Raw genomic sequence first — 23,322 nt, forward strand, 5'->3', positions numbered from 1 at the left:
ATTCTTTACTTATTACTTATTTCTGGGCTCAGCTCGTGTCGCTGCGCGAAATATCCTTTAATCTATTATTTCTAGGGTAAATGTACTAACACATACCAGAGAATAAATAAATAAAGAAAAGGTCAGTACAACTGACTCGCTCACCTCAAGAGGGTGTCGGTATGAACACTTATGGCGAGTGAGACCACTACCACGAGCCGCTTGCCAATAGAAATCTCCCACTACAAAATCCCCACAAGAGGGGAGCCGACCCACCAGAGTGGGCAGCAACTACTACTACTCCATCCCATGCTGCCGACTGCTGCGCCTCTGGTGGCCATGCCTTGTTTTCAGTTAGCGCACAGCGTATACACGTGCCCTTTTTTGCTCTGTGTTTTTGTGCCCTTATTTTTGGATTTACTCATCATGGAGCGTGCAGCCATCGCAGCAGCTAAGTTAAGTACTCAATGTTTATTGCTATTTGGTTTTTTCCGTCCTTGAGTCAGTATTTGCCGTTTTTTAGGTATAAATACAAGCTCTAGGTCGGAAGAATGGCAGCATGGTTCTGCCTCGTGGCGGTTCGTTCTTGGTCTTCCATACCCAGAACCTTCCCTTACTTTAGTACGCTCTAATTTTAGTCATCCTATTTGTTTAAGGGTACAGTCTACGCGGTTTATGTCATGCATGCATGTCTTTTTACCTTACGTAGGCTTCTTCTATCCAGACCCTAGCCACAGCTCTTAGTATCGGCCCCGGCTAGCTTTGAGTGGTAGACTTTCTTTCGGGTTAGTCGTACACTCCTGGATTTTTTCTCCTACTATTTTGTTTTTCTTTCTTCATGATTTATTTATTTTATATTATGTTTATGTTAGTGTAGTGTCTATGTCGGCTTCACCTAGCGAGGGTATAGGCCCATAGGCCCATGTGCTACCGCTCTTCAGTTCGGTTGCTTCCCTATAGCTTCTCTCTGATCAGCCGGTAGCGTATTCTAGGCCTCATTGTTTCATTGTTTTGTTGTTACCGCCACGTGGTCACTACGTGATCACGGAGCAGCCAGACGCCTGTCCAGTCATCTTCCCTCCTCCCGCTCTTCCATAGAGTCGGGGGGAGGGTTGGTCTGCCCACGCTCGCTCCGCATACCCGAGCCTGCCTCCCTCTCCCCCCAGGCGGAGGGAGTAGAGGGACGGGACAGACCCAGACTGGACCCGACCTCTCCAGCTTCTCGGTCCGGCCGGATGGCTAAGGGGGGGGGACTGGCCTTTCCCCCCTCCGTCGCTTCTCCGTCGCTCTGTTGCTAGCGCGAGTCTGTGTGCCCTCTCGCCCTTTCCCACCTTACTGGGGCTCCTTTTCTACCGGAGCTCCGGCATCCAAGTGGAAAGATGCTAGTTCACCCCGCAGGGTGGACTGAGGCATACAGTTGGTCTCTACTAACCTCTCCGTCGCGCTGGGGTCGCGACACGCTCCGCCACGCACTGGACTTAGTCCGGTACGTTCGATTTTTATAGGTTTAAGAATAAGTTTGTTAAACTAAGTAAGTTTATCTTAAGCTACCTTAAACCATCCCCCTCCCTTGTCTGCCTCACCGGATCTCTCCGGGGTTATAGCCTATTCAGGCGGTAAGGGAGGGTTATGCCCAAATTTTTTCCGAGTTCCGGCATGCAGCGGAGTTCTTTTGACCTTTAGCCTGTAAGTGATAGCCTTTAAGATGCTCATGTGTCTTTTCACTTACAGACCACCAACTGTGAGCATCCGGGATGCACCGCCATGCTTCAAGACCCCTGTGGACATGAAGTTTGCCGGTCCCATGCTCCATGCGCGACTCCGCACGGGGACCTCCAAGTCTGGTATCACGAGACCTGCACCATCTGCTATGATCTGGTGAGCCAGCTCTTAGACGGGGTAAGTATTTCCAACTCCGTTAGACAGTCCCTACTTCGTTATAGTTCTTAAGTTTTAAAAATTCTATTATTCTTAAACTTAAGATAAATTTACAGGGGATTTCGCATCCCCTATAATTTTAAGTTAAGCTTTTAATTTAGTTTTAATTTTAAGTTTAATCTTAAAAACTAATAAATACCCTCTCTTCCAGGCTCCGGCTGTGAAGGACACCGCACTGGCAACCCTGCGGGCCTGGGTCGGCGGTTTTGGGAAGAACGCCGCCAAGGGTATGCCCTACATTCTCGAGAAGAGGTTGGCGGTCTTGATCTTCCCCGGCGGCAAGTCAACGGGCTACGTCGACCCAGCAGAGGCGGCCCCGACTATTGCGTTCATTCAACAACAGCTCGCTGCCTCGTTGACTGATCCAGGCCAGGACATCTCCTCGGAAGTCGCGACGTTAGATCTAAACATTGAACCGATGGCAGGTGTAGACGACCTGTTGGTCGAGGTGAGTACGTTGGACGCCCAAGGGTTGCCCTTGGGTGCCACTGGATCTTCTACCCTGTTCAACCTCTCCATCCTTCCAAGGCTTTACAGGTACCGAACTTTATACTTCTCCTGATGCTTCCGTTAGACCTAAGGTCAAAGGACAAGCAGTAAAAACCTTGACTAAGACGTCGTCGTCGTCTAAAAAGACGGCGTCGGCGTCATCATCATCTCGTAAGTCTCCGGCTAAAAACCCCGGAGCAGAGAGGTCTAAAGCTTCCGGGTCCGGCTCCAAATCCTCTAGGAGTAGATCCTCCAGGGAGAGATCACACACTCCAGCGGAGTCAACCGTTCCACTACCTTTGGTTCGGTCAGAGCCACCCGTCCACCTCCGCAGCAGCTCGGCTTTGGATTCCAATGCTGGCCTGTTGCAACAAGTGGGCGATCTGGTGGGTCTCTAAAAACCAGTATGGAACAGATGTTCTCCCGGTTGTCTGATAGGATCAACTCCCAGGACAACATTATCGCCGGACTGAGCCAAGCTCCGCTAGCTACTCCCCCACCATTCAGCACAGGGGGAGCGCAATTGCCTCCGTATGACTCTCTACCTCCGTTCAGTATGAACAATCCTTGGAGAGTAGCGTCATACGCCCCCTTCCAGGACGGGCTTATTTCGATCCCGGAATGTGGAACTCGAAGGATTGAAGACTTCGAGTTCTACCCGGAAGACCTTCAGCCTCCGTTCATTGGCTACGCCAGGCTCACCGCCTCTGCCATGACACGAGACGATAAGGTACCTAAAGAAACAGTCCTCTATTCACGAGACCAGGCTCAAAGAGAATGGCTCAGGTGTTTAGAGGACATGGACTGTTCGAACACGAAAATACAGCCGTTTAAGAGTCCTTTCACAATCTTTACAATGGAAGAGGGTACCCCGCTCCCTTTCTTGACAAAGATTGCTACGGTTACCATTTCAGCAGCCCTGAAGGGGGATTCGTTGCCTCAGCTGAAAGAAGCGGACCCTACGTCTCCTTTACTTCCCTCAGCCGGTGAGTTGTGGGAAGATCTGCCCAACACTTTTTCTGCTGGCAAACTCAAACCAGACTGTGCTATGGAGCAGTTTGGTGAGAAGCTGCCTAGACTTCCAGATAGCCTCATTCAGGCAGAATTTGATGCCAAGTCTAGGTTGGCCAGGTCCATCAATACCATGGCCATGACCGAGGTGGCTACCATTTCCTATGGTTCTGAGCCACTTTTTAAGCTGATCACCAAGTCACTGACTCAAACGGTGCAGTCTGACATGTTCGAGTTCGCCACGGCCAGAACAAACTGCCGGAAACATGTCCTTCAAGAAGCAACTATTCGGCATGAACCGAATAAGTTGCTTGCATCGAACATCTGGGGAGCAGACCTCTTCCCAGATGCGATGGTAAAGGAGGTCCAGGCAGAGGCTACAAGGCCTAACCAAAGCCTTAAAGATCGTTGGGGTCTTACGGCCAAGAGACGCCAAGATCAAGTTGTCAGAGGTAAGGCTCAGAAGAAACCCAGACGTTTCCAGCCTTACCAAAAGAAACAGCAACACTTTACCCAGCCTGTTCCGGCTGTCCCGTTGGTGCAGGCAGCCCAACCTTCTACCTCCAAGGCTCAATCGCAGCCTATCTATGTCATCTCCCCCCAGCCTCAACCCTCCACCTCTTACGCTCTCTCCCCAGCCTTCAATCAAGTCTTCGAGGGCCAGGCTTCCCAGAAGTATGACCGCTCGGGTAAGGGAGGCAGAGGTAAGCGATCCTTTCGTCAGAGAGGATCGGGAGGGTCCTTTAATAGAGGATAACATTTCAGGGGAGGCCGCGGAGGCTATCAACACCAATGAGGACTTTCAGGTAGGAGGGAGGCTGTTTCATTTCCGCCACCGGTGGAATTTCAGCAAATGGGCACAAAGCATTGTGTCAAAAGGCCTGGGTTGGAGCTGGGTAGCGAACCCGCCCCCATCCAGACCTTTCCGCCAACTTCCATCCAAAGAATTGACGGAGTATGCGGAGGACCTCCTTCAGAAAGGAGCTATAGCGAGAGTCAACAGATTAAAGTTTCAAGGGCGCTTGTTCAGCGTTCCAAAGAAAGGCTCACAAAAAAGAAGGGTAATCTTGGACTTGTCCCGCTTAAAAACTAGCCATTCGCTGCGACAAGTTCAAGATGCTCACGATCTCGCAGGTGCGGACCTTACTTCCCCGTGGGGCCGTCACCACCTCTATCGATCTTACAGACGCTTACTATCATATCCCTATTGCAAGGCACTTCCGTCCGTATCTGGGCTTCAAGATAGGAGATCAGGCATTCTCCTTCAAGGTAGTGCCTTTCGGGCTCAACGTAGCACCCAGGGTGTTCACGAAGTTGGCGGAAGTGGTAGTTCAACAACTAAGATCGCAAGGGATTATGGTAGTAGCGTATCTCGACGATTGGTTAATCTGGGCTCCAACAGTCGAGGAATGCCACAAAGCAACACTGAAAGTAATTCAGTTCCTGGAATATCTAGGCTTCAAGATAAACAGGACCAAGTCAAGACTCACTCCAGAGTCAAACTTTCAGTGGCTGGGCATTCAATGGAATCTATCCTCCCATACTCTGTCGATTCCATCAGCCAAGAGGAAAGAAATAGCGAAGTCAGTAAAGCAATTTCTGAGTCACAAACTTGCGTCAAGAAGAACCCAGGAAAGGATTCTGGGTTCACTCCAGTTTGCATCAGTGACAAACATCTTGATGAAAGCCAAACTGAAAGACCTAACCAGAATCTGGCGCTCACGAGCAAATGTCAGGTCCAGGGACAAATTATCCTCAGTCCCTCAGATTCTACGGAATCGTCTACGCCCTTGGGCAAAAGTCAAGAACTTATCGATATCAGTACCCCTTCAGTTTCCTCCTCCGGGGATTACCATCCACACAGACGCTTCGTTAAGCGGTTGGGGAGGATATTCTCAGTTCAAGAAGGTTCAGGGAACTTGGTCACCTCAGTTCCGTCAGTTCCACATAAACGTACTGGAAGCAATGGCAGTGTTCTTGACTCTAAAAAGGTTACGTCCGCCAAAGTACTCCCACATAAAGCTAGTATTAGACAGCGCAGTGGTAGTCCATTGTATAAACATGGGGAGGCTCCAAATCACGTCATCTAAATCATGTCATGGTAGCCATCTTCTCCCTGGCGGACAAGTTCAGTTGGCACCTCTCCTCCACCCATATAGCTGGAGTGAGAAACGTCATAGCAGATGCTCTATCCCGATCAGTACCTCTGGAGTCGGAGTGGTCACTGGACAGCAGTTCGTTCCAGTGGATTCTTCAGAGAGTTCCAGGCCTACAAGTGGATCTCTTCGCATCCCCAAGCGAACCACAAACTCCCATGTTATGTGGCCCCCAACCTGGACCCTCTGGCCTATGCCACGGACGCCCTGGCCCTAGACTGGAACAACTGGGAGAAGATTTATGTCTTTCCTCCAGTGAATCTTCTCATGAAGGTACTGAACAAACTCAGGACATTCAAGGGTCAAGTGGCTCTAGTAGCCCCAGACTGGCCGAAGAGCAATTGGTACCCTCTAATTCTGGAACTGGGTCTTCGCCCTCTTCGAATTCCCAGTCCCAGGCTCTCCCAGTCAGTGCAAACGAAGACTGTGTTCGCTTCCTCAGGAATTCTCAAAACCCTAACTTTATGGATTTCATGAAGTTTGCAGCGAAAAGAGATGCGAATATTGACCCTCAAAATATTCTCTTTTTGGAATCTGATAAAAGAGATTCAACTTTGAGACAGTATGATGCTGCTGTCAAAAAGTTAGCAACCTTCCTGAGAGAATCAGATATTAGAATCATGACAATCAATCCAGCTATATCCTTTTTCAGATCTTTATTTGAAAAAGGCTTAGCAGCTAGCACCATTACGACAAACAAGTCAGCCTTGAAAAAGATTTTTCAATTTGGTTTTCAACATAGACTTGACAGACTCCTACTTCTCGTCTATTCCCAAGGCTTGTGCTAGACTTAGACCTTCTGTAAGGCCTACGTCAGTATCATGGTTCTTAAATGATGTTCTAAAGCTGGCTTCAGAAACTGATAATGACACATGCTCATTTATAATGCTCTTAAGAAAAACTCTATTTTTATTAAGCTTGGCCTCAGGAGCTAGAATTTCAGAACTGTCGGCATTATCCAGAGATCCGGATCATATTCAATTTCTTCCCACAGGGGAAGTGCTACTTTCTCCGGAACGTAGTTTTATAGCAAAGAATGAAGATCCTTTGATGAGGTGGGAACCATGGAAGGTTGTACCCCTTCCACAAGATATATCTCTTTGCCCAGTATCGACCTTACGAGCCTTTCTGTCCAGGACCTCCTCATCCTCATCGGGTCCTCTCTTTAAGAGAGAAAAAGGTGGTACTTTATCTATTAAAGGCATCAGGCAACAGATCCTGTACTTTATTAAGCAAGCCAATCCTGACTCTTTCCCAAAAGCACATGATGTCAGGGCAGTAGCCACCTCAATTAACTATTTCCAACATATGAATTTCGATGAGTTGAAAAAATATACTGATGGAAATCGCCGACAGTATTTAAGCGTCATTACTTAAAGTCCTTGGAAGCTCTGAAATTTTCAGCAGTTGCGGCGGGTAACATAGTTTCCCCCGACTCTGCTTAATCTTTAGTAGAAGATCCAGTCCTCCTTTCTACCTGTCTCACCCAACAGTTCGTCTATACCTGTCATGTTCATCTACGTTTACCTTGGGTCTTAGCTGCTCTTATGGTGATATGGTGGGTGTCCCTTATTTTTTTGCTAGGGTCACTCACAACCGATTGTATATATTGATCTCTTTGATGTGATCCCCTTATTTTTATGCTAGGGGATACATCTTATTTACAATGGTTACGGGTTTTGTATATTAAGTCATATACATTCCCTTCATATATTATTATTATTGAAGTTTGTTCTGTTCAACTTATTGTTATAATTGCTTTTGAGTTCTTTGTACATATCTATACACAGATACTGATTTTAACATATATTCCATGTATGCCCTGTATATATGTAAAATTTAAGTTAATTTTAAGAAATATTATTAGCATTAAGTTTAATTTAAGTAATATTTCTAATTTTGTATCATTGTGTATATGTACATTTATTAGCAATTATATTCCTTCATTTTATGTTATCTTTATTTGAGACCCCTTTTTGTTTAGTTGAATTTTCTTTACAATCTTGTGCTATTTCTCTGGTACGATTTCGCGCAGCGACACGAGCTGAGCCCAGAAAAGGGATTTTGACGTAAGGAAAAATCTATTTCTGGGCGATTGGCTCGTTGTCGCCAGCGAAATCCCGCCCTACCCATCCATCGCTCAAGATTGTCTGCTAACTTCAGGATGGCCACCAGAGGCGCAGCAGTCGGCAGCATGGGATGGAGTAGTAGTAGTTGCTGCCCACCTCTGGGGTCGGGAGCGGGCTCCCCTCTTGTGGGGATTTTGTAGTGGGAGATTTCTATTGGCAAGCGGCTCGTGGTAGTGGTCTCACTCGCCATAAGTGTTCATACCGACACCCTCTTGGAGGGTGAGCGAGTCAGTTGTACTGACCTTTTCTTTATTTATTTATTCTCTGGTATGTGTTAGTACATTTACCCTAGAAATAATAGATTAAAGGATATTTCGCTGGCGACACGAGCCAATCGCCCAGAAATAGATTTTTCCTTACGTCAAAATCCCTTTTGTTTGCAAAATTCTCATGTTTATTGGATTATAATTTTAATTCTGCCATTTGCCAACAGTAAGTTGTTGTATTGTTGCATATTTAATCTCCTTGCACAATTATACACAAGTTAGGGATTGTTTTCACATCTGCCAGATGCTGATTATTCTCTCCTCTCGCTCTCTCTCTCTCTCTCTCTCTCTCTCTCTCTCTCTCTCTCTCTCTCTCTCCACACACAATCGGACAAACACACAAACTATCAATTCATTTGATTATCCTTGCAAAATATGAATATAATTTCTTTTATCAACATTTGCCTACCGCGACCGTTACAGTTTTCTTGAGGGGATCTCGTCTCTCCTCTCAATCCCAGTTGGCCATGTGCCATTTTCATCCAACAGTTCGTAATTTTTTTTGTAAAGTTATGGTGGTTGCAGAGAGTAAAAGTTTTTAAGTGCATAGGAAGGAAAGTGTGGGAAAGGTTAATATCTGTGTGGGAAAGGTTTATAAGAGTTTGGGGAGGGTTTATAAAACCTTAAAGTATATACTATAGATATAAAATAAATATAAAGGTTACTACTATGCAGATTTTTGCCTTTCTTGGAGATAAAACTAGTTGTGAAGACAAGCACTTGAAGATTGAAGGTTTAGGATAAGCAGAGCTAAGACATGGTGCAGTTAAATTAGGTTTAGACGACATCAAGGAGGTTACCACTTTCAAGTACCTTGGGTCCTATGTGATGGAGGATGGAGCCGTGGACTCAGAAATAAACCACAGGATACAGTGTGCTTGGATGAATTGGAGATCATCGGGAATATTATGTGACAAGGATTTGTGCAAAAGTAAAAGGAAGGTTTTTATAAGTGTAGTTAGACCAGGTGTATGGGGCTGAGACGTAGTCAATGAAGAAAGCTCAAAAAGGAAATTAGAAGTGGCAGAGATGAGGATGTTGAGATGGATGTGTGGAGTCACGAGAAGGGATGGAATCAGAAACGATTATTTGTTCCGACAGGGGATACAAACCTTTCGGTCCTTTTACAATAGGAAGGTAACTAGTGGCAGCTGGATGGTCGTAAGTTTTCGAACAAGGGAGTTCGATAGTTAACTGCTTGTCCGACAGTGTGCGCTCCGCGCGACTGGGAGGCAAAGAACCACTTTTGCTTTCGGCCTGCTGGTGTGTAGACGTGCTCTTCATCGCTCTCTGCCCGCTTCATTGTCGTGTGCTTTCAGGATATTTGTGTTTTCTCTTACTATTTGTGTGTGTGTAAAAGTGAACTGTAAGTACTCTTTTTCATTTTTTCATATACAGTAAGTCCTCGGGTTACGCTGGTCTCGACTTACGATGTTTCATGGTTACGAACGCGCCCCCATAAAAATATAAAAAATAATATTTTGCGTCGTTCCGTCTTACGCGGTTTAGCGTCGTAAGCAACGTAAACAAACGCGAACTAGTTCCAGGCGCACGGCGGAAGAATACGCTTTGTGGGGGAGAGGACGGCGTCGCTTCGCTACGCTCAGTCCTCGTCCATACGCCATTTTGGTTGTTTACACTGCCTCTCTCTCCCTCGTGTTGTATCGTTTTTGTAACTTTTTGCTCTTTGTTATGGCTCCCAAGCGCAAGGCGGACTCTTCTGATGGTAGTGCATCGAAGAAAAGAAAGGCCATCACCATGGAAATTAAAGTGGACATTATAAAGCGATCCGAGAAGGGAGAAACGCCAACAAACATTGGCCGCTCGCTTGGCCTTAGCCGTTCGACCGTTGCTACCATTATCAAAGATAAAGAGCGCATCGTTGAACATGTGAAAGGATCTGCTCCTATGAAAGCGACAGTGATAACTAAGCAGCGTAGTGGTCTAATAATTGAAATGGAAAGGTTATTGGTGCTTTGGTTGGAAGACCACCAAAATCAACGGCGTATCCCAGTCAGCCTTATGGTGATTCAGGAGAAGGCGAAAAGATTGTTTGAAGCGTTGAAAAAAGAAAAGGGGGAGGGAAGTGAAAGTGAAGAGTTTGTGGCTAGTAGGGGTTGGTTTATGCGATTTAAGGCTCGGGCCAATTACCTAACCTTAAACTTGCAAGGTGAAGCTGCTAGTGGGGATGAGAAAGCAGCGAGTGAATTTCCTAAAGCGTTGTCTGAGATAATTAAGGAGGGGGGTTATTCTGCTCAGCAAGTGTTTAACGTAGACGAGACAGGTTTGTTTTGGAAGCGTATGCCTAACCGCACTTACATCGCCAAGGAGGAGAACGTCAGCACCCGGTCATAAAGCCAGCAAGGAGAGGCTAACTTTATTCTTCTGGGGGTTGGGGGGTAATGCTGCTGGCGACTTCAAACTGAAGCCCTTGTTGGTGTATCAGGCTGAAAATCCAAGGGCACTCAAGGGCATTTGGAAGGGTCAACTACCAGTAATTTGGAAGTCCAACAAGAAGGCAATGGGTGACACTTGCAGTGTTTGAGGACTGGTTCGTAAACCATTTTGTTCCAAGTGTGGAGCGGTATTGCGCCTCCAAGGGTATCCCCTTTAAGGTGTTGCTAGTGCTGGACAATGCCCCTCCCCGGACACCCTGCCCAGCTGGGAGACTTCAACCCTAATGTCAAGGTGGTTTACACTTCCACCTAATACCACGGCCCTTTTACAGCCTATGGACCAAGGAGTGATTGCTTCGTTCAAGGCCTACTACCTACGAAGGACAATTGCTATGGCTTTACAGGCAACTGAAACCAAGAAGGACTTGACTCTGAAGGACTTTTGGAAATCCTACAACATCCTTGATGCTGTAAAGAACATTGCTAATTCCTGGGAGGAGGTTAAGCAAACAAACATGAATGGTGTCTGGAAGAAAATTTGTCCTCAATTTGTGAATGATTTCCATGGGTTTTGAGGACACAGTTCAGCTAGTTGTCAAGAACGTTGTTGCCCTGAGTAAGGAAATCAATTTGGAGATGGAGGTTGATGATGTTACAGAGCTGCTGGAGTCTCATGGCGAGGAGTTATTCTGCTGAGGACCTGATACAACTGGAGAAGCAGATAATAGAGGAAGAAGAAGAAGCACCCACCCCAGAGCCTAAGGCTTTCACAAGGCAGGACTTGATAAGAGGTTTTGCAGAGTTGCAGCAAGCGTTGTCAACTTTTGAGGCTCAGGATCCCAAACTTGGACAGGTTCACTAGGGAGGGTTTCCAGAGGCGTCATGGATTTGATGCAGTGTTACAAGGAGATCTTGGATGAAAAGAAAAAGAGGTCGCTCTCGTTTCAGACTAACCTGGAGCAGTATTTTAAGAAGGTAGAGAGGCCTGCAGAAGATCCTGTACCCTCTACCTCAGCTGCCTCTGCTAATCCAGCACCTTCTGAATGTTCTGCTAACCCAGACTCACCTGCCCCAGTATCTCCAGCACCTTCTGTAGGTTCTGCCTCACCTAAAGACTCACCTGCCCCAACATCTGCCTCACCTCAAGAATCACCTGCCTCAGCATCTCCAGTACTAGTATGTTCTGCCTCACCTCAAGAATCATCCTCAGACCATCTCGCCTCAGCATACTCCAGCAACTTCTGGAGGTTCTTTTTCTCTTCACTAACCTCCCCCAGTCTCTCCAGCACCGCAGCTTCCTCTCCAGTGTGCAAGCCAATCAAATAATAAAGGTAAGGAATTGTTCTCTCGTTGTTATTGATAGGTATTTACATTAAATCATGTGGTATTTTTCAATGTTCCGACTTACGCTGAAAATCGTGTTACGATGCATCGTAAGAACGGATCTACGTCGTAACTCGAGGACCCCCTGTACACGTATTATTAATTCAAGTGAATAATGGACCAAGGATCGAAGGAATCTCTGTGCCCTTCCATTACCCGGCGACTGTGCCCCGGGGTGGAGGGGTGTAAATGTGGGAAATTTAGTTTTCCCGAGATCGATCCCCATGTCCTTTGTGCTTGTTGTCAAGGGCAGGAGTGCTCTCGCACCGAGCCTTGTGTTGTATGTGTTGATTGGTCGGAGGTGCAGCGGGGCTTGTACGAGGGCAGGAAGAAGCGAAGGCCTGCCAAGGAGTCGTCAGAAAACTCTCCCGCGACTCTCTTGGTAACAGACACTTCATTTTCTTTCTTGCCCCCGCTCAGCTCCCGCGTATGGCACCTTCCCCTTCAGGGGGGGTATCCAGGTCCTTCTCTTCGACCGATCCGTCGAGCGTAGAGGAGGGCGCTCGGTACCCCGACGTACAGCTGTATTCGGGGTCTTCCGTTCGTTTGGGGTGGGGCTCGCCCCCTCCTCCCGCACGAGGGGGAACCCCTCCTACTTACCCGACTCTTGCTTCCACAGGTGCTTCTGCAGTGAGGGATGACTTGGTCAGGTGTGGGCGGTCTTTGGGACCTGCAAGGGCGGTGCCGAGTGTCCAGGGGCTGCTTCACCATCTGGCGGGGTCTGGTGTGTGGTCACCCATGGTACGGTGACCACGACAACTACCACCCTGTCTACTCCAGGGCACGCTGCCCCTCCTCACCTGGTTTATTCGCCGCATGTGGTGTCTGTCTCTCCTACAGCCGCTATGCAGGGGCCGATCGCCGTACTGAGGAGGGGCGTGCCGCTGCCGCCGCCCGGGTTTGCCGTGCTGCCTCGACCGGACTTCCGTTGCCCCAAAAGCTTGCCCCTGGACCTGCCGGCGGTACCCAGGATGTCGCTGGCTTTTGCCCCGCCTCCTGTGTTACCTGTGCTGCCTGCCGTGCCTGCCGTACCTGTGTCCGAAGCTGTGCTGGCTGTTCCTGCCGTTCCTGCTGTTCCCGCTGTGTCCGTACTTGCTGACGTCATCCCTGCTCACGGTGTTGCTGCCCCAGACGTTGGTCTGTCCGGACAGGTGCCCTGCTGCTTCGGCAACAACAGCCCCGGCTCCGCCCTGGATGGCTGACCTCACATCTGTCCTGAGGAAGCTGACGAAGAAGAAGAGGAAGAGGAGGAAGGTGTCGTCGTCGTCTTCATTGTCTTCTTCGTCGTCTGCAGCTGCCTCTTCCCCTTCGACTTCCAAGGCTACCCAGCCGCGGAAGAAGAAGGCTGCCTTCTCCCCTCCTAAGAAGGCTCCTTCGGGAACTTCTCAGGGCCCGTCCCACTGGAGGTTCCTTCCGCTGGTCCTCCTACTCCAGGAGCGGGGCCCGTCTCTCCTTCCGCAAGGAAGAAGACGACGGGGACCAGAGGGGTACCGACTAACACCGGTACTTCCTCGCCTGGTGCTAGGGGTTCTGCCGCTACACCAGGTTCCGTCTCGGCCTCTCGTTCGCGAGAGGTACCGAGGTGTACGGTCACCTACCGGTGGCCCGTGCAGCCAAGAACCAGACGCCAGAGGCTCGCTTGAGCCAGGTTAATGGCACGAAGCGGAAGGCTGGTGAGAGCCGCTCAGGCGACTCTCACCAGGCCAGCTCTCGCTCTTGTAGCGACCAGCCGGTCAACCGTGCCGTTGAACGGGGGGTGGCTTGGTCCCAGACCGGCCACGAGGGCTGAGGCTGGGAAGACCCCCTCCCCCCGATCGCTGACGCTAGTCCACGGCTGGCGCCAGTTGTTCGACGCGCCGTGGAGGACACGCACCGGTCTCACCAGGACAGTGGTCTCTGCAGGTCACCTGACCGCCGCTCCCACAGGGACTGGACGGGTGGGCGACCAGCAGCAGTTCCTCTGACGCACGAGATCAGGGCCACTGTTCTCGGCCCAGCCGTTCTCCCCACCGGGGAACGGCACAACCAGGCCAGCAGCTCGATCCCCACCGCGGGTTGGAGATTGCCTGCAGCCCTCCAAGCACACTGGTTCTGCCAGTAAGTGAGGGGGGAGCGTCAGGTCTGCCTCTCCCGTGCCTTCAACTTCCTCGGTTACACCGGGAAGGGCGAGACACCGAGGAGTGATCGTGAGGGGTGTGCCCCACACGATCCCGTCACGACGCCGTACGTGCCAGGTACGGTCTTAGGATCGACCAGGTCGTACGCGCAAGTGACAGGAGGAGACTGAGAGGGGTCTGTCGATGTTCCCCCTCTTTAAGGCCCTCTTGATTTGAGACTGCCTTGACGGAGTTACGCATTTCCAACCTATGGTTGAAAATGCGTAGCGGGCAAGAGGGCTTTCGAACTGGGAGAATTATCTCCTAGTTTGAATCTAAATGTCTCAATTTTTCTCTTACTTGATCATCTTCCAATCTCTTACTTTCTTTCGCTCAGTTGCTCCCCCTAGCTGTCCTCCTTCTCTTCACTCACCCTCGTGTAGGTTAGGTAGGAGCTGGGTCTCTTAACTTAGGCTTTACCTTGATCCAAATGGCAGGGACTATTAGCGGTTTGGTCCGCCGCTCGATTATGTTTGGACCCTGAGGATATTGATGTGATTCCACATCAATATTTATTGGGGCGGGACTACAGTGTGGGGACTTGCCTACGGAATCCGGGGAGGTATAGAGTCCACGGTAGGACTCTCGGCAATTTATCCGGATTGCCCTCTAAAATAACATGAGTGGGGATGATTGCATACTAGCTATGCCCTCGGTCCTATCAAGCGGGTTTTGCTTACACTTGAGCCAATCATGTTATGTTAGAGCCATCCCTTCGGGGTAGGGTAGTAGGGTAGGGAGTGGACATATGGGAGTTGGTCTCTGCTGTGTGTCTTTGGTGAGGGGGAAGTCTTTGAGGGGAGGCCCAGTTTTTACCATGGCTTGCAGTTGGTTTCTCTGTAATTTCAAAAAAAAAAAGGAAAAAATGGAAATTGACTATGGAACTCAGTCCCCCGGAACAGGTGACCCCATGACACTAGATAACCATCTGACCCTGGAAACGAACAAGGACACCTTTTGGACACTTCAATCCAAAATATAGCAACCATGGAGCCTTTTACTAGGCCAAAAAGATTTATCAAAAGAAAATTCCAGCCTAGCCCTTCGCTAGCTTTATTTGAATCACTTTTTGGAAAAGACAGTTGGACAAGATTTTTGACAATAGAAAGTGAAAACAAGATTCAAATTTAAAATTGGAAAATTATTTACTGACAAGATACCCAACAGAAAACATGAAATTTTGTCAAACGCAAACAAATACATGGATAGTGGAAACCCTACTAAAGCCCAATCAGAAAACTACTTACAAATTACGAACTAATATAACACAAAAATAAAAGTCACCAAGCATATAACTTAATAGTATTTGTGGTACAATAATCCTGCCAAATAATGATGACGAACTAATAGATAAAAATATGTTTAATGGACTCGCTCAAGAAAAAGATATAAAAACATTGAAGACTGTGACATCTATGATATCCCAAGTAGGAAAAATTCAAAAATCAATATACAAATAGCTAAATTGAAATTTGAAGGCAAATGAACTCCCTTTAACTATTAAAGTATTAGGCAGACGAGAGAGATAAGACCATATATCCCTAAACCACTACAGTGCAAATCATGGTAATAAATTTGGCCATTCAAATAAAAATTGTAGAGAAGCTCCAAGATGTGCATGTTGTGTATCATACAACCACACAACAAAATGGGACTGTGAAAACCCAATTTGCATAAATTGTGGTCAGAATCACCACTCAAGATCGAAGGAATGCGCATATTACCTATACAATACTGAACTAAAAATCTTACAAGAAAGGAGTGGAATGTCAATAAGAGAAGCGAAGATAGAACTAAAAGTAAGAGGTTTTCCAAGACACAGCAAGGAAAAAACACATATAAAGAGAGGTAGTAAATAAAGAAGCGCAAAACCAAATTCTACAATATTGCACAGTATAAATCAAACTGAAAATACTCATAATATAAAGGCCCAAAATTCAAGCTCGGAAGCTACAGAACATATAACCAACACAAATTTATATAATATATTACCACACCAGAAATGCAAGAAGACATGATGAATGTGGAGGACAAGCAAAATACAAGAGCTAAGTCAAAAGACAAAAAAAGACTACTTGAAACAACCCAACCCCCACCCAAATCCAAGAAACACAATTAAACAATCAGTAAGACCCAAAATCTATATGGAAAAAAATGAATACCGAGAAGACAAAATCACGAAAATTGCTTGCAAACTAAAAATGAAAAAAGAGAAACCCAAATAAAAGAAAAAGTTAAAACATCAGATAAAATTGAAGAAAGTATGAAATAGAACCCAAGATCAAAAGCCATTTAAATGCACCCCACCCCTAATAAAAAGAACACCTGAGACTCTTCAGCCAATAAAGAAAACAATAGCAGAAATACATCACCCACCAAAAGAAGAACAAAGTACAGCAAAATTATACAACTTCAATAAAATTCAAAGTTCAGGAAAACAAATAAAGATATTAAAACAAAACCCTAAAAACCTTTTAAAATGTCTATTTTACAATGGAATATTAAGAGGATACGTATCAAATAATGAAAACTTAAAATCATTAATTAGAGAATGTAATGCAAATATCATTTGCCTACAGGAAACTAAATAGGTAACAATGTTATCAATGCTGGCATAAATTATAATGTGTGGAAATCAACACAAATTTTAAATGACAACAGCCAAGGAGGAACTGCAATCATAACGCATTCTTCAATCAAATGCCAACCTGTTAGATTAACTCAGTAATACAGGCATGTGCAGTTCAAGTATTCCTGGAAAAAAAATAACAATATGCTCAATATACATGGAACCATCTTTAGAAAGTCGCTTAATAGATCATCTTGGAAATAATAGACATTACAAGGAATGGAGATTTAGAAAATCTAATAGAACAATTACCAAAGACCTTACCTATTAGTAGGTGACTTCAACGCCAAACATCCCATGTGGGGAAGTACATCATCTGACAGAAGGAAACACTGTCCTAGATTTTATAGATAACAAAAATTTGATTATTTTAAATGATGGTTCTCCAACAAGATTTGGATGTTTATCATAATACCTCATCTGCAATAGACATAACTTTATGTTTCCCCAGAAATTGCCACAGATTTCAGTTGGAAAGTAAATAATAATTTTAGTTGGGAGTGACCACTGGCCAATACAAATTGAGCTAAAAATAATAATAATATAACATATATACCAAAGAGGAAAAGGAGGAAGCAAATTGGAATTTATATAAAGAGAAAACGGTGATTACAAAAAAATATCTGACTTTACAAACCACATAGATGCTTATGAACATCTAATAAAAACAATAGATGATAAAGCAAATGAAACTATTCCAGTTACCTCAGGCAATCCGACTAGACCACTGGTACCCTGGTGGAATGAGGAATGTAAAGCAGCAAAGGAAGATAAACGAGGGATGCTTAGAAGATATCTGAGACATAAATGTGATGCCAATAAAATTGCATATTTGAGAGCTAAAGCAAAGCAGAAAAGAATATTCAAGATAGCCAAAAGAAATTCATGGAAAAAATATATTAATATAAATTCTAAAACTCAAGACAAAGAAATCTGGAAGAAAATAAATAAACTGCAGGGTAGATATCGGCCAGAAACCATTACCTACATTAAAAGTAGAAAACAACTATATTTCAAACCCCAAACTAGTAGCAAATGAATTGGGTAAATGCTTCGCCAAAACATCTAATATCTCGAATAATACAAAGAAATTCCAATTAATAATCAAATGTGTCCCACTACCAATAAAATCTAATAATCAGGAAATCTATAATCTTCCTTTCACCATGGAAGAACTGGAAAATGTCCTGAAACTTGCAAGTCCAACAGCTCCAGGGGAAGACAACATTAGATAAGAAATGATAAAAAATCTATCAGATGAAAGCAAAACCTTCTTATTAGAAATTTTAAATGAATTATGGCACACTCACAGCATACCTAAAAACTGGAAAGAATCTTTAATCATACCAGGATTAAAACCAGGAAAAGAACCCATAGTCACCAAGCAGCTATAGCCAATAGCCCTTACTAGTTGTCTAAGTAAGATATTTGAAAAAATGTGAATAACAGATTAATATGGGTATTAGAAAATATAAACAGCTATTATCAAAACAGACAGTTTGGATTCAGGAAAAATAAAAGTATCCCATAGATCCCCTCTTAATGATTACAAGGGAGATACAAAATGCAATTGGTGGTAAAAAACAAACAATAGGAGTATTTTTTGATTTAGAGAAGGCATATGATACCACCTGGAGGGGAGGGATTTAAAAAAAAATTGATAGAATGGGGAATAGGAGGCAATTTATATGAATATATTAGGGAATTCCTATCTGAAAGATATATAAAAGTCAAAGTGGGGGCAGAAATCTCTGAATCATTTATCCAGGAGAAGGATTCCCCAAGGCAGTGCTACTAAGCGTGGCATTGTTTGCTATAGCAATAAATGAGATAATTGAAATGATCCCACCAGGAGTCCAAGGATCCCTTTTTTGTTAGATGACTTCGTCATATATAGTAGTGGTGAAAAAGCGCTGGACATAACCAACAGATTGCAAGCAGCCATAAATAGGATAAAAAAATGGGCCGATAACAAGGGTTTTAAAGAAATTTTCACCGCAAAAAACTAAAGCGGTCAGATTTACAAGATCAAGAAAACAGGAATTAATTCCATACTTTATTCATAAAAAATGATATAATTGAATATGATGATGAGATAAAATTCCTTGGTGTAATACTTGATAAAAAACTTACATATAAAGAACATATAGAACACTGGCGATAAAAGTAAGAAAATCCTTAAAATAATAAAAGTAATTGCGCATAATGACTGGGGTGGGGGTGCTGATAGAACCTCTCTGATAAAAGTATATAAGGCTATTTGTCTAAGTAAACTTGATTATGCGTGTCAAGTATATGGTAGTGCTTCTAAAACCCTATTAACAAAACTGGATGTCATACATAACATGGGTATTAGACTATGCACTGGAGCCTACAGAACTTCCCCGTGGGAAAGTCTGTATGTAGAAGCAGGAATAGATCCCCTGAAAGTACGAAGAGAAAGAAGAAGGAAATTGGAAAATTCAAAATTAATAGCTAAAATAAATAACCTTAATGATAATCCAAACACCAAATATATGAAGAACAATAAACCAAATAATTAATGACAATAACCCAAGGCCTCTAAACCATTGGAAAATAGATTAAAACCTGATATAGAACATCTAAAATTAGGAACAAGTAGCATATCAAAAAATAAAAATACCTACTCCGAAAATACCTCCGTGGAGACATGCTAAAATAGAAATCTGTGAAAAAACATTTAATAAAAACGTAACCGATGCACAATTAAAGAGTGAATTTCTGTCACACCAGGAAAAACATAAACGGGACAGTTAGTATTTATACAGATGGTTCCAAGTCGAAGGAGGGTGTAGGCTATGCTATAGTAACAAAAAATATAAAAATAAGGGAAAAAATTCCCAAAATATGCTCGATATTCACCTGCAGAGATAAATGCTATATTAGAGGCTATAAAACACACCTTTATGGTGGGGAAGGCAAACGATACCTTTGTAATATACACGGATTCTTACAGTGCTTTAGAAGCGCTAAGACAATACACAGTTTCTCATCCCGTAATTGAAGAAATAAGAGAGTGGATAGATATAATAGTAAAACGGAAATCTATAAATATAAAACTATGTTGGGTGCCGTTCCCATGTGGGCCATAAAGGGTAATGAAGAGGTGGATAAAGAAGCCAAAAAGGCAGTAAAAAAGGGAGTCCTATAAAAAAATACAAATACCTTACAATGACATTATTAAAACAACAATAAATGAATACTGTCAATCAAAATGGGAAAAAGAATGGCTAGAATTGAATCATAAATTAAAGCATATTAAACCATCTGTAAAACCTTGGAATAGACAACAATGTCAAGAAGGGAAGATGTCCCCCATATTTTAAACCAAGATTAAGAGTAGGACACACATACTTAACACACATACTTGATGTTGCAAGGCGAGGAAAGACAGGCCCCTTACTGTGACCATTGTCGTACTCTGGTCACAGTCCGTCATCTGCTAATTGAATGTAATAAATTCGAAAGAAAACGAAGATCCAACAACATATATAACATACCACTTGAAGAACTATTGGGAGAAAATACCCCGCTTCAAAACATAGTAAATTACCTCAAAGAAATAAACCTGCTTATATGATATACACGTCTTATAGTATCATAGTTATACAGTAAGCGCTGAATGGCCTTTGCTGGCCCCAGCGCCGTGGTGTTACACCTAAAATTTATAAAACCAACCAACCAACCAACCCCTCTTTAAGGGGAGGATCTCAGAGCTGCTCTTGTTCGAGGGACTTGACGGTCCCTACTCCACAAGATGCAGTCACTCCGGAGATTCAGAGGAACTTTGCCGAGGTTATTGCGCTAATTTGTCAGCACAACGATCTCGGGAAGGATCGCTGCTCCCACCATCCGAGCCCACATCCCGGCTCTAGTTGTTTTGGGGTCCTAAGAAGGAACCCAGACCAACGATGGGTCTGCCGCGATCAGAGCTTGCCGACTCTGTTTTAGACCAGGTCGAGTCTCTCGTCTCCAGACAGGACAGCTCGCGCTGAAGTCTGGCAGGTCGAACAAGCTACTTTCCTCCTCCTCTACTGTGACAGCGGCATTTTTACGTCCACTGAGGGATCCAATGCCGCCCCAAACAGGTGAACCCAGAGTTAGCCAGGCTAACTCCGGGTGTGTGTCTGCAGCAGATCCTGTTGGAGAACCTCTGGCTCTCGCAGGCACCGAGGCACTGGGCCGGGAATCCCCCCACCCCGCTAATTTGCGCCCTCCCCCCCGCCATCTTCTGGTAAGACCTGTGGTCCCTCACAGTGTCTAAAGTCGCAGCAAACTCGGGGGATACTCCTCTTGAGGATGACGGGGCTTTCAGGAGACTTTGTCAGTCTGGGGGAAGGGCCATCTCCTTCCTCGCCCATCAGACGGCAAACCTGTGGGCCAACCTGGTACTTCGCCATAGGGACGCAGTCCTTACCAGAGTATCCAGGGGGCGGCTGGGCAAGAGACGGCACTTGGATTACGTAACGGACCTGTCGGAGTTCCTCCTCTCTCTTCCCAGGAGAGATGGTGGACGCTGCGGTGGTAAGGCGCGCACTGATGACAGTGACCGCCTGGTACACCATGGCAGTTTCGAAGGCTTCTGGGTCAGCCTTGACAGCGGCCAAGCATAGATTTGGCTTGTGCTTCCTCGCTGCTAAGACGGTTGCCCACCGTCGAAAAAAAAAAAAAGCCCCGAGGAAAGACTCTGGCTTCTACTTCTGCAAAGAGGAGGTCGTTCATCAGCCTTCCTCCCAGCCCTCCTTCTCACAGGGGTTGGGGGGGGGCGCAGGGGGAAGTCAAAGAAAGGTGGGAAACGCTAGGGACGGCGTTCCCCCTCACCTGCTGCCGGAAGTTGGGGGGTGCCTGGCGAGCCATTGGGCAACATGGCAGCGCTACGGTGCCAAGAACTGGATAGTAGACGTCCTTCGGGAGGGATATCTACTACCCTTCGAATCTCAGCCACCCCTCACCTCCAACCTGGTCCATCTGCAAACATACGTCCCGGGATCATCAAAGGACGTAGCTCTACGACAAGAGATCAAGACCATGCTGAACAAACGAGCTGTGGAGATCATCACGGATCAATCACTGGGCTTCTACAGTCACCTTTTCCTGGTGGAGAAGTCTACTGGGGCTGGCACCCGGTGATAGATCTCTCTCCTTTGAACCGATTTGTTCGCCAGACTCGGTTCAAGATGGAGACGGCACGTTCCGTGCAGGACTCCATCTGGGAGAACGATTTCATGCTTTCAGTGGATTTGAAGGGTGCGTATTTCCAGATACCCATCCATCAATCCTCCAGGAAGTACCTCCGCTTCATCCTTGACGGGACGGTGTACCAATTCAGGGCACTTTGCTTTGGTCTCTCAACCGCCCTACAGGTGTTCATGCGAGTGTTCACTCTGGTGTCAGCTTGGGCCCACTCGTCCGGGATACGTCTTATGGGGTATCTCGACGATTGGTTAGTCCTGGCGAGCTTCCGCTCGCAGATGCTGCAGGACAGGGATCGACTACTGGAGTTCTGCCGCGATCTAGGGATCGTGGTGAACTTCGAGAAGTCCGATCTCGAACCCAAGCAGAGGATGAAGTACCTGGGTATGCTGATCGACACGGTAGCAGGGCGAGTCTTCCTCGCAGACTTGCAGATCAGCAGATTCAGGGAGGCAGCCGACCGGTTCCTGTCTCAGCAGGAACAGGCAGCTCAGCAATGGCAAGTCGTGATTGGCCACCTGTCGTCACTCGAGAAGTTAGTCCCTCACGGGCGTCTTCACCTGCGGTCTCTCCAGTGGAGACTAAAGGAGAGTTGGTCACAGGCAAGGGATCCACCATACTTCCCCGTGTCCCTCACGGAGGAGGTAAGGCAGGACCTAGCCTGGTGGCTGGACGACAGGAACCTCTTAAGAGGAGTGCCTCTATGCACTCCCCCAAAAGGAGATGCTTCTGTTCTCAGACGCATCAAACGATGGGATGGGGCGCACACCTGGAGGAGTTGCTGACTGCAGGAGTGTGGGACCATCACGACAAGCACCTTCACATCAATGTCCTGGAACTCAAGGCAGCGTTCCTTGCTCTCCAAGAGTTCCAGGACCGCTTGATGGGACACTCAATGGTGTTGATGTGTGACAACACTACAGTAGTGGCTTGTGTCAACAAACAGGGGGGCCTAGTGTCTCTCCCATTGCACCAGTTGACTCGTCATGTGCACGAGTGGGCCGCCGAGGCGCACTGGATAGAGGCTCTCAAGGCACGCGTACATTCCCAGGCCAGAAGGAATGTAGTAGCAGACATGCTCAGCCATCGAGATCAGGTGATAGGGACCGAATGGTCTCTACACCAGGACGTGGCAGAAAGGCTCTTCGACCTTTTGGGGCGTCCAGTCGTGGATCTGTTCGCCACCCGGCACAACAGAAAACTCCAGGTTTTCTTTTCAGCCGTGCCAGACCCATGGGCAGCTGCAGAGGATGCTCTTCAACACCCTTGGGACAACCTCTTCGCCTACACCTTTCCCCCATTCAGCCTGATTCGTAAGTGTGATCAGCCGAGTGCTGGCCACCCCGAATCTCAGGATGATCCTGGTGGCTCCCAAATGGCCCCAGACCATTTGGTATCCGGACCTGCTGTCTCTGCTTGCAGAGCGCCGAGAGAGATTCCCCATTGGCACAACCTTCTCGCTCAGCCACACGTAGAACGGTACCACCGAGCAGTCCAGTCTCTACATCTTCACGGCTGGCTGTTATCCACCATCTCTTGCGAACGAGAGGCTTTTCTCGTAGCGCAGCAACAGAGA

General features: G+C 46.2%; 1 protein-coding gene across 5 annotated transcripts in view; it reads right to left on the reverse strand.

Annotated features, from left to right (window-relative positions):
• Positions 1–23,322, reverse strand: part of LOC135197012 (1-phosphatidylinositol 3-phosphate 5-kinase-like) — a 385,140-nt gene that overhangs the window by 56,855 nt on the left and 304,963 nt on the right. The gene's annotated exons all lie outside the window — the stretch shown is intronic.

This window comes from Macrobrachium nipponense, chromosome 18 (genome assembly GCF_015104395.2).
Source record: "Macrobrachium nipponense isolate FS-2020 chromosome 18, ASM1510439v2, whole genome shotgun sequence".
In the NCBI taxonomy this organism is placed as follows: Eukaryota; Metazoa; Arthropoda; class Malacostraca; order Decapoda; family Palaemonidae; genus Macrobrachium; species Macrobrachium nipponense.